General features: G+C 46.4%; 1 protein-coding gene across 2 annotated transcripts in view; it reads right to left on the bottom strand.

Annotated features, from left to right (window-relative positions):
- The window catches only part of SPINT2 (serine peptidase inhibitor, Kunitz type 2), a 190766-nt gene that overhangs the window by 81890 nt on the left and 95266 nt on the right, over positions 1–13610 (bottom strand). The window lies entirely within an intron of this gene.

Below are 13610 nucleotides of genomic sequence, written 5' to 3'. Positions count from 1 at the left end.
TGAGCCTGCCGGGACAGATAGGGAAAAACTGCTTGAGTACCTGAATAAATACATGTAAACCGTTCTGAGCTCCCCTGGGAGAACGATATAGAAAAATGAATAAAAAAATAAAAAAAAAATTAGTGAGATCCAAGATTTAACTTAACGGAATCAAGGAAGATTAATAAAGAATACAAAGGCTGACTTGGCTGAGATCAAGTTGAAATAGTCACCTCATTACAATCTCTAGTATTGGATTTTTTAGGTCTTATCTTTTTCCTTCTACAGTCACGACAGTGATAGGAAAGTTGTTAACTGAACAGACTCAAAAAATACATACTTTTGAGAAGAATAATGCACCACACACTTACAAGGATGATGTAAATAAAATGTCGCCCATAAGGCCAGAACCCCAGGTTTTAACAACAAGAATTCTTTCCTTTTTTTTGGGTATCCCAGGCCAAATCCGGATACATTTGTACTTTTAAACCTAAAAAGTCCTTCTGCTTAAAGAAATTTTTCATACGCCAATTTTTATCTGGTGCCATTGCCAACGTCAATAACAATGTAGCAGGTGTAACTGATTCTCTATCGGACATCTCAAGCAATTCTGTTACATTCAAATCAGGAGCAATTCCTTGCTGCTGATTTTGTGGTTTTGCTGGCAAATAATAAACCTGGGATAAAGGAGGCAATTGTTCCTCAGTAATCTACAAAACCTCCATCATAAATCTTTTTAACATTTCCCTAGGAGTATACACAGCACTTCCAGGGAAATTAAATCAATCTAATATTATTGGAGCGTGACAAATTTTCTAAGGATTCTAGTTTCCTCCTAAGATTGGTATTGTCTTTTATCAAAGTTCTTGAATCTTTTTGGAAAAGGTCAGTTACTGATTCACATTATCCACCAAGGTTTTAGATACAAGCATTTCAGTTTGCAGATTTTTAATATCAATTGCTTGAGCCTTTATTTGATTGTCCATATGTTGGAATTGGGGATTTATTAAAGTAGGCAGTTTTGCCACAAGGTCCCAAATAGTCTAAAGTTACCTCTTGGGGGTTTCTGGATTTGAGGTAAAGAAACTTTCCCAAAGGACTCCTGTCCAATTACTTCTGTCCCACACTGTTCGCTTTCCTGGAAATAGCTGTCCCCATGTTGAATCGTTACTTCAGAATCCAAACTCGGACTTCCATCCAAACAAGGTAAGTCCAGCACAGCACTGCCCTCTCTGATTTCTCCAGCCTCATGGACTTGCAGCGCTTATATTCCTTGGTGCTACTCCATCTGCGGCGAGCTGGTAGTCTGAGGGCGTGGGGGTGGAGCCCTAACATCAGGACTCAGAGTAGTGTCTAATCTCAAGGAGGTCACCTACGTTCCGCTTTCCCGTGGCGTCTCCAGTAGGAACGTCTCTGATGAAGTCGAAGGGGTAACTTACAAACGCTGTAAAAGTTCCTCTACGTCACCATAGCCGGCCAAGGCGAAGCCCCAGCTCTTCCCTCTCCGCTTTGGCATCGTAGATAAAAGGTAAAGTATATATGAAGAAAAAAGAAATCAAGAGCGATCTTCCAAGCGTGCAGCTCAGTCAAATCTAGCTGTGGCCATCTTGGATCTCATCTCTTCTGAAAATAGATCACAGGGCTTCTCATTTGCCGACAAATCACTAGTTTCTTTAATGATTTAATTTTATTTTGAGAAATTGGTTCTTGCACCACACACAGAAAAAGAAAAAAAATTATATCTTGTGTGCACTCATTGCTTGCATCACCTTCACATGGGTTAGCTCTACATATTATGCATATATTTGGGTTTCTTAGGGTTTACACTTTGCATTTATTCTACATCTTAGTGCATTCAATTCTAGGTTACTATGCCTGACACTTCTGGGTATAAGGAAACATTCTAAGTCTAGTAATATTGAGGTTCTCTTATTTTAGGGAAATCTAGGGATTTTGATATGCCTTACATATCTAAGGGTTAATCTTTTCTATTAGCTATACTGTCTTTCTTTGCATTTTCCTGACATATATGGAGGAAGTCAGAGATACAGAGATGCAGAGAACTTCAAGCAGCAGAGGAGGACGGAGATGCAGAGAACATCAAGACAGAGGACACCATCGAGGAAGAAGTCCGAGAGCTGGAAAAGTTCATAGAGGAGGCATACAGGGAGGCCATGGAAAATCACCAGCAACAATGCAACTGCTGAGATTCACCTACAGAGAGTGTGGACCACCCATCGGACAACCACCAGGAAGAAATGGGTGATACAGCAGCGAGGAAGGAACGCACAAAAAGATGAGTCCGGTGCAAGCCTACCCCAGGAGGAGAGAAAATGGATGGGAACGAAGGACACGGACCTGCGACTGGAGAATCAAGAAAAGATAGAGAGGTCAGCAATCGTCGTGGGGGACTCCATCATCAGACAAGTCGACAGCCACATAGCGGGAGGAAGACTGGATTGACTGGTGACCTGCCTACCGGGAGCCAAAGATGAAGACATAGTCAGCCGCATCAACGGGATCATTGACAGTGTGGGAGAAGATAATACAGTGGTGATGATCCACGTGGGGACGAACAACGTGAGCAGCAGGAACTACAACAGAGAAGTACTTAAGGACCAGTTCCGGATGCTAGGAAGGAAGCTGAAGACCAGAACACAGAGGATAGCATTCTCGGAGATCCTGCCGGTACCCAGGGCCGACGAGAAAAGGCAGATGGAGCTACAAGCAGTCAATGTGTGGATGCGACGCTGAGGAAGAAGGATTCCACTTTGTGCGCAACTGGACGATGTTCTGGGGGATGAGCAAGCTGTACAGGAAGGACGGACTCCACCTCAGCAGAGACGGAAAGAAGTTACTTGCAAGCAACATCAAGAGAGAAGTTGAGAAGTTTTTAAACTAGGAAGAAGGGGAAAGCCGACAGTCGACCAAGAGAAAGAGTCGATGATTCGGGAACCGGTATACCCAGAGGGTACCGTACAGGAAGATAAAGGGGAAGACTCACCGGAGGATACTGTGCAGGAAGATATAGGGGAAGACCCACCAGATCACAGGCAAGACAGACCAATAGGGACACAAGAGGGAAGAAAATGCATGAAAAGAACAGGCCACAAACTCAAGTGTATGTACATGAACGCAAGGAGCCTAAGGAATAAGATGGGTGAATTAGAAGCAATGCCACAAAAAGATAATGTTGACATCATTGGTATCACAGAAACATGGTGGACTGAGGAAAACAAGCTATACTGTAGAGACAGAGTGGCTCAAAAAGGTGGAAGCATTGCCATATACGTCAAAGAGGGAATTGAATCTACTGGAGAGAACACGCCACAACTGACAGATAAGTTAAGAGTGTCTATGGGTCATAAGAACAAAAGCAGTGCCTCCGCCGGGTCAGACCATAGGTCCATCCTGCCCAGCAGTCCGCTCTCGCGGCGGCCCAAACAGGTCACGACCTGTCTGAATAACCAGAAGGGGCCCCCTTGCCACCTTGGTTTCCCATTGAAGTCCTATCTTCCCATCGAAGTCCTAATCCTCCGGTCTTGCACATTCACGACTTGGTTGGGTTTCCATACTTATTACCTGATTAGTTTTCTATACTTGTATTACATCCCAGCACCTCTCTCAGTATCCCACGATCCCTTTATCCCTCAGGAATCCGTCCAATCCCTGTTTGAATCCGTGTACTGTACTCTGCCTGATCACTTCCTCCGGTAGCGCATTCCAAGTGTCCACGACCCTTTGGGTGAAAAAAAACTTCCTTGCATTTGTTTTGAACCTATCTCCCTTCAGTTTCTCCGAATGCCCCCTCGTACCTGTTGTCCCCTTCAGTCTGAAGAATCTGTCCCTATCCACCCTCTCTATGCCCCTCATGATCTTGAAGGTCTCTATCATATCTCCCCTGAGCCTCCTCTTTTCCAGAGAGAAGAGCCCCAGCCTATCCAACCTCTCGGCGTATGGGCAGTGTTCCAGCCCTTTTACCAGTTTCGTTGCTCTCCTTTGGACTCTCTCAAGTACCGCCATGTCCTTCTTGAGGTGTGGCGACCAATACTGAACGCAGTATTCCAGATGTGGACGCACCATCGCTCGATACAATGGCATGATGACTTCCCGCGTCCTGGTTGTTATGCCCCTCTTTATGATGCCCAGCATCCTGTTGGCTTTTTTTGAGGCTGTTGCGCACTGTGCAGATGGCTTCAGTGATGCATCCACCAGCACACCCAAGTCTCTCTCAAGTCTGCTATCTCCCAACAATGCCCCCCCAAATTTGTAGTTGAACAACGGGTTCTTTTTCCCTATATGCATGACCTTGCATTTTTCCACGTTAAAGCGCATTTGCCATTTGTTTGCCCAGTCTTCCAGCTTGTCCAGGTCCCTTTGCAGGTCCTCACACTCCTCCCTGGACCTAACTCTACCGCACAGTTTGGTATTGTCTGCAAATTTTATAACCTCGCACTTTGCCTCCTTTTCCAGGTCATTGATAAATATGTTGAAGAGTAACGGTCCCAGCACCGATCCCTGTGGCACACCGCTCGTGACTCCCCGCCAGTCAGAATATTGACCCTTCACTCCGACCCTCTGCAGTCTACCCGACAACCAGTGCTTGATCCATCTGTGCACATCCCCTCCCACCCCGTGGTTCCACAGCTTCCTAAGCAGCCTTTCATGTGGCACCTTGTCGAAAGCCTTTTGAAAATCGAGGTAAATGATGTCTATGGGTTCCCCATTGTCCACCCGACTGCTTATTCCCTCAAAGAAGTACAGAAGGTTCGTTAAGCATGACCTTCCCTTACAGAATCCGTGCTGGCTTGTTCTCAGTAGGCCATTTCTCTCGATGTGCTCGCAAATGCCGTCTTTGATCATAGCTTCCACCATCTTCCCTATAATTGAAGTCAGGCTCACCGGCCTGTAGTTCCCGGGGTCACCCCTCGATCCCTTCTTGAAGATAGGTGTGACATTCGCCAATTTCCAGTCCTCTGGTACCTCTCCAGTTTTCAAGGATAGGTTGCAAACATGCTGGATTGTGCCTGCTATTTCTTGTCTTAGTTCCTTTAGAACCCTTGGGTGGATCCCGTCTGGGCCCGGTGATTTGCCGCATTTTAACCTATCTGTTTGAGGACATCCTCCTTACTTACCTCTATGTGCTCCAATTTTTCGGCCTGTTCCCCACTCATGAGCTCCTCTGAGTCCGGTATATTAGATGTGTCTTCTCTCGTGAAAACCGACGAGAAGAACGTGTTCAACCTCTCAGCTACCTCTTTATCCTCTTTAATCACTCCCTTCCTATCCCCATCGTCCAACGGCCCCACCTCCTCTCTCGCTGGTCGCTTCCCCTTTACGTAACTGAAGAATGCCTTGAAGTTTTTCGCCTCCCTGGCCAGCCCCTCTTCGTATTTCCCTTTTGCTTTTCTAACCTCTCGGTGGCATTCCTTTTGGTATTTCCTGTGCGCCTGGTGATTTTCTTCCGTTGGGTCCTTTTTCCATCTCTGGAAGGATACTTTTTTGTCATTTATTGCCCTCTTTACTTCAGTTGACATCCAAGCCGGGTCCTTTAACCGCTTGTTCTTGCAGCCTTTCCTGAAACTGGGGACGTACATTCTTTGTGCTTTCTGCAGGGTGTCCCTGAATAGGGTCCAGGCGCTTCCTACAGTCTCCATCCTAAAGATGTTTCTGAGCTTCCTCCCCACCATTTCCCTCATAGCAACATAGTTTCCTTTCCTGAAGTTGAGCGCAGTTGTTGCGGTCCTCCTTATTTCCGGGAACAAATAGACTGGAAACGAAGATCGGCATCTACTACCGACCCCCAGGGCAGTCCGAAGAAATTGATGGAGAAATGATGGACGAGATTAAACGCAACTGCAAGGGAGGCAACACAGTTATCATGGGTGACTTCAACTATCCAGGGATAGACTGGAACCTAGGCACCTCCAACTGCGCTAGGGAGACCAAGTTCCTGGATGCTGTAGGCGATTGCTTCTTGGAACAACTTGTCAAGGAAAACACAAGAGGAAATGCAATACTGGACAATTCTAAATGGACTACGAGGACCAGCACAAGGTGTAGAAGTAGAAGGGACGCTGGTAAACAGCGATCACAACATGATCCACTTCGACCTGGGTGAAATATTGGTCCAGAACAACGGCCACGGCATTGAACTTCCGAAAAGGGAACTACGAAGGGAAGAAGATTAAGAAGAGGATAAGCACTGTAAAAACGCTAAAGCAAGCTTGGTCCTTTTTTAAGGCCACAGTCATCGAGGTGCAAAATCTACATATACCGCGTATCAACAAAGAACCGGCGTGGCTCACTGTAGAGGTGAAGGAAGCAATCGGACACAAGAAAACTTAATTTAAGGAATGGAAAAGGTTAAAAAGCACGAAAAATGGAATAAGCACAAACAACATCAACGCAGGTTCCACAAGGCGGAAAAAGGGGCCAAAAGAGACTATGAAGAAAAAATAGCCAAGGAGATGAAAAACTTCAAGCCGTTCTTTTGATACATTAAGGGGAATAACAACCCGCGAAGGAAGCGGTGGGGTCATTGGATGACCATGGAATAAAGGGAGTGCTAAAGGAGGACAAAGCAATCGGCGACAAACTCAGCACATTTTTTGCATCTGTATTTACCGAAGAGGATATGCACAGCATACCAGAACCCATCAAGCTATATGCTGGAAACGAAGACGGGAAACTGACAGAACTGACGGTCAGTCTAGAGGAGGTACACAGGCAGATTGATATGTTAAAGAGCGATAAATCCCCGGGACTGGATGGCATCCATCCGAGTGTCATCAAGGAACTGAAAGGGACTATAGCTGAACTGCTTCAACAAATAGCCAATCTGTCGATCAAATCGGGAAAGATTCCGGAAGACTGGAAGATAGTGAATGTTACATCAATCTTCAAAAAGGGTTTGAGGGGAGATCCGGGAAACTACAGACCGGTGAGTCTGACCTCGGTACCGTGAAGGATGGTAGAGGCGCTGATAAAGGACTGCTTCATTGATCACCGTGACAGCCAGCACGGCAAAGGCAGATCTTGTCTGACGAACTTGCTACACTTCTTCGAGGGAATAAATAGGCGGATAGACAAGGGCGACCTGGTCAACATTGTTTATCTGGATTTTCAGAAGGCGTTCGACAAGGTTCCCCATGAACGACTACTTCAAAAGATTGCGAGTCATGGAATCGAGGGTGAAATTCTTGCGTAGATTAAAAACTGGCTGGAGCATAGGAAATAGAGAGTGGGGATAAATGGACAATACTCGGACTGGAAGAACGTCACCAACGGGGTGCCGCAGGGCTCGGTGCTTGAACCCGTGCTCTTCAACATCTTTATAAATGATCTGGACATTGGTACGACGAGTGAGGTGATTAAGTTTGCAGATGATACGAAGTTATTCAGAGTAGTGAAGACACAGGGGGATTATGAAAATCTGCAACGTGACATAATCAAGCTTGAGAAATGGGCATCGACATGGCAGATGAGGTTCAACGTGGATAAGTGTAAAGTGATGCATGTCGGTAAAAAAATCTCATGCACAAATACAGGATGTCCAGGGCAGTACTTGGAGAGACCTCCCAGGAAAGAGACTTGGGAGTTCTGATCGATAAGTCGATGAAGCCGTCTGTGCAATGTGCGGCGGCGGCGAAAAGGGAGAACAGGATGCTATGAATGATTAAAAAGGGGATCACAAACAGATCGGAGAGGGTTATCATGCTGCTGTATCGGGCCATGGTGCGCCCACACCTGGAGTACTGCATCTAGCACTGGTCGCCGTACATGAAGGACAGGGTACTACTCGAAAGGGTCCAGAGAAGAGCGACTAAAATGGTTAAGGGGCTGGAGGAGTTGCCGTACAATGAGAGATTGGAGAAACTGGGCCTCTTCTCCCTTGAAAAGAGGAGACAGAGGGGACTTGATCGAAGCGTTCAAAATATTGAAGGGAATAGACTTAGTAGATAAAGACAGACTGTTCACCAGTGTTCCCGCTAAGCTGCGTTGGCCTGCGCTCGCGCACAAAATATTACATCGCAGCGCAAAGTTTCTCTTCACAGCGCACACACGCGTCGGTAAGGTAAGGGGACGCATTGGGGGGATTGCACTTCCCCACAATTGCCATGCTTCGGTTCCTCTTCTTCCTTCCTTCCTCCCCCCCCCCCCCGCGGGACCCTGCGGCACCATCAACTCTTACTCCCTCTAATGTCGGCCCTGCAGCTCCAGACTTCCTCGCACCTTCTCCCCTCCCCCTTTGGATCGCTATTATTTTAAATGTTATAGCCGCGGAGCTGTATCCATCAGTGGAGATGTCTAACCTCGGCCTGCCCCGGAACTCTTACTGCAGCAGACGCCCGTCTAGGCAGGAACAGGAAGTCACTGTTGCAGTAAGAGTTCCGGGGCAGGCCGAGGTTAGACATCTCCACTGATGGATACAGCTCCGCGGCTATAACATTTAAAATAATAGCGATCCAAAGGGGGAGGGGAGAAGGTGCGAGGAAGTCTGGAGCTGCAGGGCCGACATTAGAGGGAGTAAGAGTTGATGGTGCCGCAGGGTCCCGCGGGGGGGGGGGGGGAGGAAGGAAGGAAGAAGAGGAACCGAAGCATGGCAATTGTGGGGAAGTGCAGAGCTGCAGGGAAGAGTGTTGCGGTACCCAGCTGGAGGGAGAAGGAAGATGAGGGAGGGAATTAAAGGAGATGCCAGGGCTTGGAGCATAGGAGGAAGGTATGCCAGTCTAAGGGAAAAGGAAGGGGGAGATGTGAGAGCATGGAGGGGGAGCGAAAGATGGAAGAAAAGGAAAGGAGAGAGATGCCAGAGAATCAGGGAAGGGGAGATACCAGACTATGAGGAGAGGTGTGGGAGAGGGAAGGCGAGGAGAGAGATGCCAGACCAATGGGGTGAAAGGAGAGATGGAAGGGGGAGGCATACAGTTTCTGGAAGGGGCATAGAAGAAGAGAAGATGCCATATAGGGGAAGAGAGACGGCAGACAGTGGATGGAAGGAAGAGAGTTACAAGAAGATGAGGAAAGGAGAAACCACAGAAGACAAAGGTAGAAAAAAATTTCTATTTATTTATTGCTTTAGGAGACATGTGTCACTGTTTCTGTGAAGCATTGTATGCAGAGTCCAGCTTCTTGCTGGTTCAATTTAACCTTTGTCTATGTATTTTTATTTTATCCCCCCTTTTACAAAACTGTGAAGCGTTTTTAGCACCAGCCTTGGTGGTAGCAGCTCTGATGCTCAGAATTTTATGAGCATCAGAGCTGTTACCTCCGTAGCTAAAATCCACACTACAGTTTTGTAAAAGAGGGAGGGGTTAGTTTGTGATTACATATTCCTTACTAGGCGAAGGTGTTTTCTGTGTTCTGTGTGTTCGAAAGACATGGTTTTCTGTTAGGATTGACGGTGTAGGATTGATCTGTGCTGGTCTGGCTTGTTTAGTTTTACAATGGGTGTATTGATGTACTGCTCACTGCAATATGTAAGATGCTGCCTTTTCCTAGGTACTCATGTGTGACGTGTGGTTTGTTACTAAAAATCATGTTTTTCTTACAGATGGGGGGGGGTGCCAAAAAATGATGGGCCCCGGATGTTACATATGCTAGGTACGCCACTGTATGTAAAGATACCAGAAAGCTGGCGTAGCAAAAACTTCTTAAGTTTTGAGTATTTAACCCTCCCACAATCTCACGGGCACTCGTTTCAAGTTTATTGAGATTTTGATTTAAACGCAATATCAAATATTTTCAATGCGTATAACAAAAATAAATTTGGGGAAATAAATAAAACCATTTGAACCAGTGTTCCCGCTAAGCTGCGCTGGCGTGCGCTGGCGCACAAAATATTACATCGCAGCGCACACGTTTCTCGTCACAGCGCACGATCGGAAGAGGCGTACGGCAGATGGCAGGGCGGCGAGAGGAGAATCGGGCGAGTTGGCTCATAACTTGCTGGCGCCCGATATTTTTGGCTCACGGTGAAAAAAGTTTGCTCACAACACCCGCCCGCTTAGAGGGAACACTGCTGTTCACCCTTTCCAAGGTAGGGAGAACGAGAGGGCACTCTCTAAAGTTGAAAGGGGATAGATTCCATACAAATATAAGGAAATTCTTCTTCACCCAGAGTGTGGTGGAAAACTGGAACACTCTTCCGGACTCTGTTATAGGGGAAAACACCCTCCAGGGTTTCAAGACAAAGTTGGACAAGTTCCTGCTAAACTGAAATGTACGCAGGTGAGGCTACTCATTTAGAGCACTGGTCTTTGACCTGAGGGCTGACGCATGAGCGGACTGCTGGGCAGGATGGACCACTGGTCTGACCCAGCAGTGGCAATTCTTATGTTCTTTTATATATGTGTCAGGAAAAGATTAAACCTTAGATATGTAAGGCATATCAAAATCCCTAGATTTCCCTAAAATAAGAGAACCTCAATATTACTAAACTTAGAATGTTTCCCAAAAGTGTCTGGCATAGTAACCTAGAACTGAATGCACACACGAGTACCAGTGTTTCACCAATACCTCTATAGATTAAAATGAATGCAAGTTTAGTTTCTGTTCTGTTCTTCTGTTATTTGACCTATGGTTATTGTGCCTTGAAGGTAGAACAGAAACTGTTTGTACACCTGCCCACTTTAGGCAAGAGTATGGTAAGTTTCCTGAATGGTTTTACTTGGCTAGCAAATTCACATAAATTACAGTGGTACCTCGGTTTACGAGTGCACCGTTTTGCAAGACAAGCAAAACATTTGCAAAATCAGTGCCTCGGAAACCGAGCATGGCTCGATATATGAGCACCAGTGTTCCCGCTAAGGTGCGTTGGCCTGCGCTCGCGCACAAAATATTACATCGCAGCGCAAAGTTTCTCTTCACAGCGCACACACGCGTCGCAAAGGTAAGGGGAGGTAAGGTAAGGGGACGCATTGGGGGGATTGCACTTCCCCACAATTGCCATGCTTCGGTTCCTCTTCTTCCTTCCTTCCTCCCCCCCCCCCCCCCGCGGGACCCTGCGGCACCATCAACTCTTACTCCCTCTAATGTCGGCCCTGCAGCTCCAGACTTCCTCGCACCTTCTCCCCTCCCCCTTTGGATCGCTATTATTTTAAATGTTATAGCCGCGGAGCTGTATCCATCAGTGGAGATGTCTAACCTCGGCCTGCCCCGGAACTCTTACTGCAACAGTGACTTCCTGTTCCTGCCTAGACGGGCGGCTGCTGCAGTAAGAGTTCCGGGGCAGGCCGAGGTTAGACATCTCCACTGATGGATACAGCTCCGCGGCTATAACATTTAAAATAATAGCGATCCAAAGGGGGAGGGGAGAAGGTGCGAGGAAGTCTGGAGCTGCAGGGCCGACATTAGAGGGAGTAAGAGTTGATGGTGCCGCAGGGTCCCGCGGGGGGGGGGGGGGGAGGAAGGAAGGAAGAAGAGGAACCGAAGCATGGCAATTGTGGGGAAGTGCAGAGCTGCAGGGAAGAGTGTTGCGGTACCCAGCTGGAGGGAGAAGGAAGATGAGGGAGGGAATTAAAGGAGATGCCAGGGCTTGGAGCATAGGAGGAAGGTATGCCAGTCTAAGGGAAAAGGAAGGGGGAGATGTGAGAGCATGGAGGGGGAGCGAAAGATGGAAGAAAAGGAAAGGAGAGAGATGCCAGAGAATCAGGGAAGGGGAGATACCAGACTATGAGGAGAGGTGTGGGAGAGGGAAGGCGAGGAGAGAGATGCCAGACCAATGGGGTGAAAGGAGAGATGGAAGGGGGAGGCATACAGTTTCTGGAAGGGGCATAGAAGGAGAGAAGATGCCATATAGGGGAAGAGAGACGGCAGACAGTGAATGGAAGGAAGAGAGTTACAAGAAGATGAGGAAAGGAGAAACCACAGAAGACAAAGGTAGAAAAAAATTTCTATTTATTTATTGCTTTAGGAGACATGTGTCACTGTTTCTGTGAAGCATTGTATGCAGAGTCCAGCTTCTTGCTGGTTCAATTTAACCTTTGTCTATGTATTTTTATTTTATCCCCCCTTTTACAAAACTGTGAAGCGTTTTTAGCACCAGCCTTGGTGGTAGCAGCTCTGATGCTCAGAATTTTATGAGCATCAGAGCTGTTACCTCCGTAGCTAAAATCCACACTACAGTTTTGTAAAAGAGGGAGGGGTTAGTTTGTGATTACATATTCCTTACTAGGCGAAGGTGTTTTCTGTGTTCTGTGTGTTCGAAAGACATGGTTTTCTGTTAGGATTGACGGTGTAGGATTGATCTGTGCTGGTCTGGCTTGTTTAGTTTTACAATGGGTGTATTGATGTACTGCTCACTGCAATATGTAAGATGCTGCCTTTTCCTAGGTACTCATGTGTGACGTGTGGTTTGTTACTAAAAATCATGTTTTTCTTACAGATGGGGGGGGGTGCCAAAAAATGATGGGCCCCGGATGTTACATATGCTAGGTACGCCACTGTATGTAAAGATACCAGAAAGCTGGCGTAGCAAAAACTTCTAAGTTTTGAGTATTTAACCCTCCCACAATCTCACGGGCACTCGTTTCAAGTTTATTGAGATTTTGATTTAAACGCAATATCAAATATTTTCAATGCGTATAACAAAAATAAATTTGGGGAAATAAATAAAACCATTTGAACCAGTGTTCCCGCTAAGCTGCGCTGGCGTGCGCTGGCGCACAAAATATTACATCGCAGCGCACACGTTTCTCGTCACAGCGCACGATCGGAAGAGGCGTACGGCAGATGGCAGGGCGGCGAGAGGAGAATCGGGCGAGTTGGCTCATAACTTGCTGGCGCCCGATATTTTTGGCTCACGGTGAAAAAAGTTTGCTCACAACACCCGCCCGCTTAGAGGGAACACTGATGAGCACTCCCCCTCGCAATCTGCCCCCCCCCCATGATCCGGCACCCCCTCCGAGGTATTGTAGAGGTATTAATCTGTTTCTATCTCTCTCTCTGTTTAGTATTCTTTGTCTAAAATATTGCAGTTTTCCCGCTCAAGACCCTGGTTTCTGGTGTTCTTTGTCTGGGCTGCCATACCCAGGGAAATAGGAGAAACCTCATGGCTTGAGTGGTAACAGATGCTCCTGGCATTCTATTGTTGAGTAGAGAAGAAAGCGTAAATTTCTTAAATATGCTCTAAATAAGTATTGAATATGACTAATATGAATGAAATATGAGTGTGGTGTGTTTGGGGCCCTAGACTATATGTGTGTGATTGTATATATTTTAAACATTGAGAAATCCTGAGAGGTAACATCTGAAGTTTGACCTATCTGACATTTAAGCTAGGTTACCATAGAAACTCTCTTAAGTCTGTGACATTCCAAGAGACCTACTTGCCTTTCTAGATGTGAAGGGAGGGCTCCTTAAAGCCCAGTATAGGAGGACATTAGGAATTCTCATTAAGGGGGCTCAAACACAGAAAAAGCCCAGACTGACAGCATTTAAGTACAATTTGGTCTAACAGAGCAAATGATTTATTCTTTAAGGACATAAGAATACTGGTAAAAATATATTTTTTCTTTCTAGAAAATACAAGTTTTGTAAATTGTTAATAAATTGTCAGCAGGGGTGCTTAGGAATTTAAGTACAGCCTCTGCTGGCTGATCATTGGTAGATTGGAATGATGTAATATTGGT

This window comes from Geotrypetes seraphini, chromosome 8, assembly GCF_902459505.1.
Source record: "Geotrypetes seraphini chromosome 8, aGeoSer1.1, whole genome shotgun sequence".
Lineage (NCBI taxonomy): Eukaryota > Metazoa > Chordata > Amphibia > Gymnophiona > Dermophiidae > Geotrypetes > Geotrypetes seraphini.
Note: the sequence above shows the minus strand (reverse complement) of the source record. Positions and strands in the feature narration are given on the sequence as shown.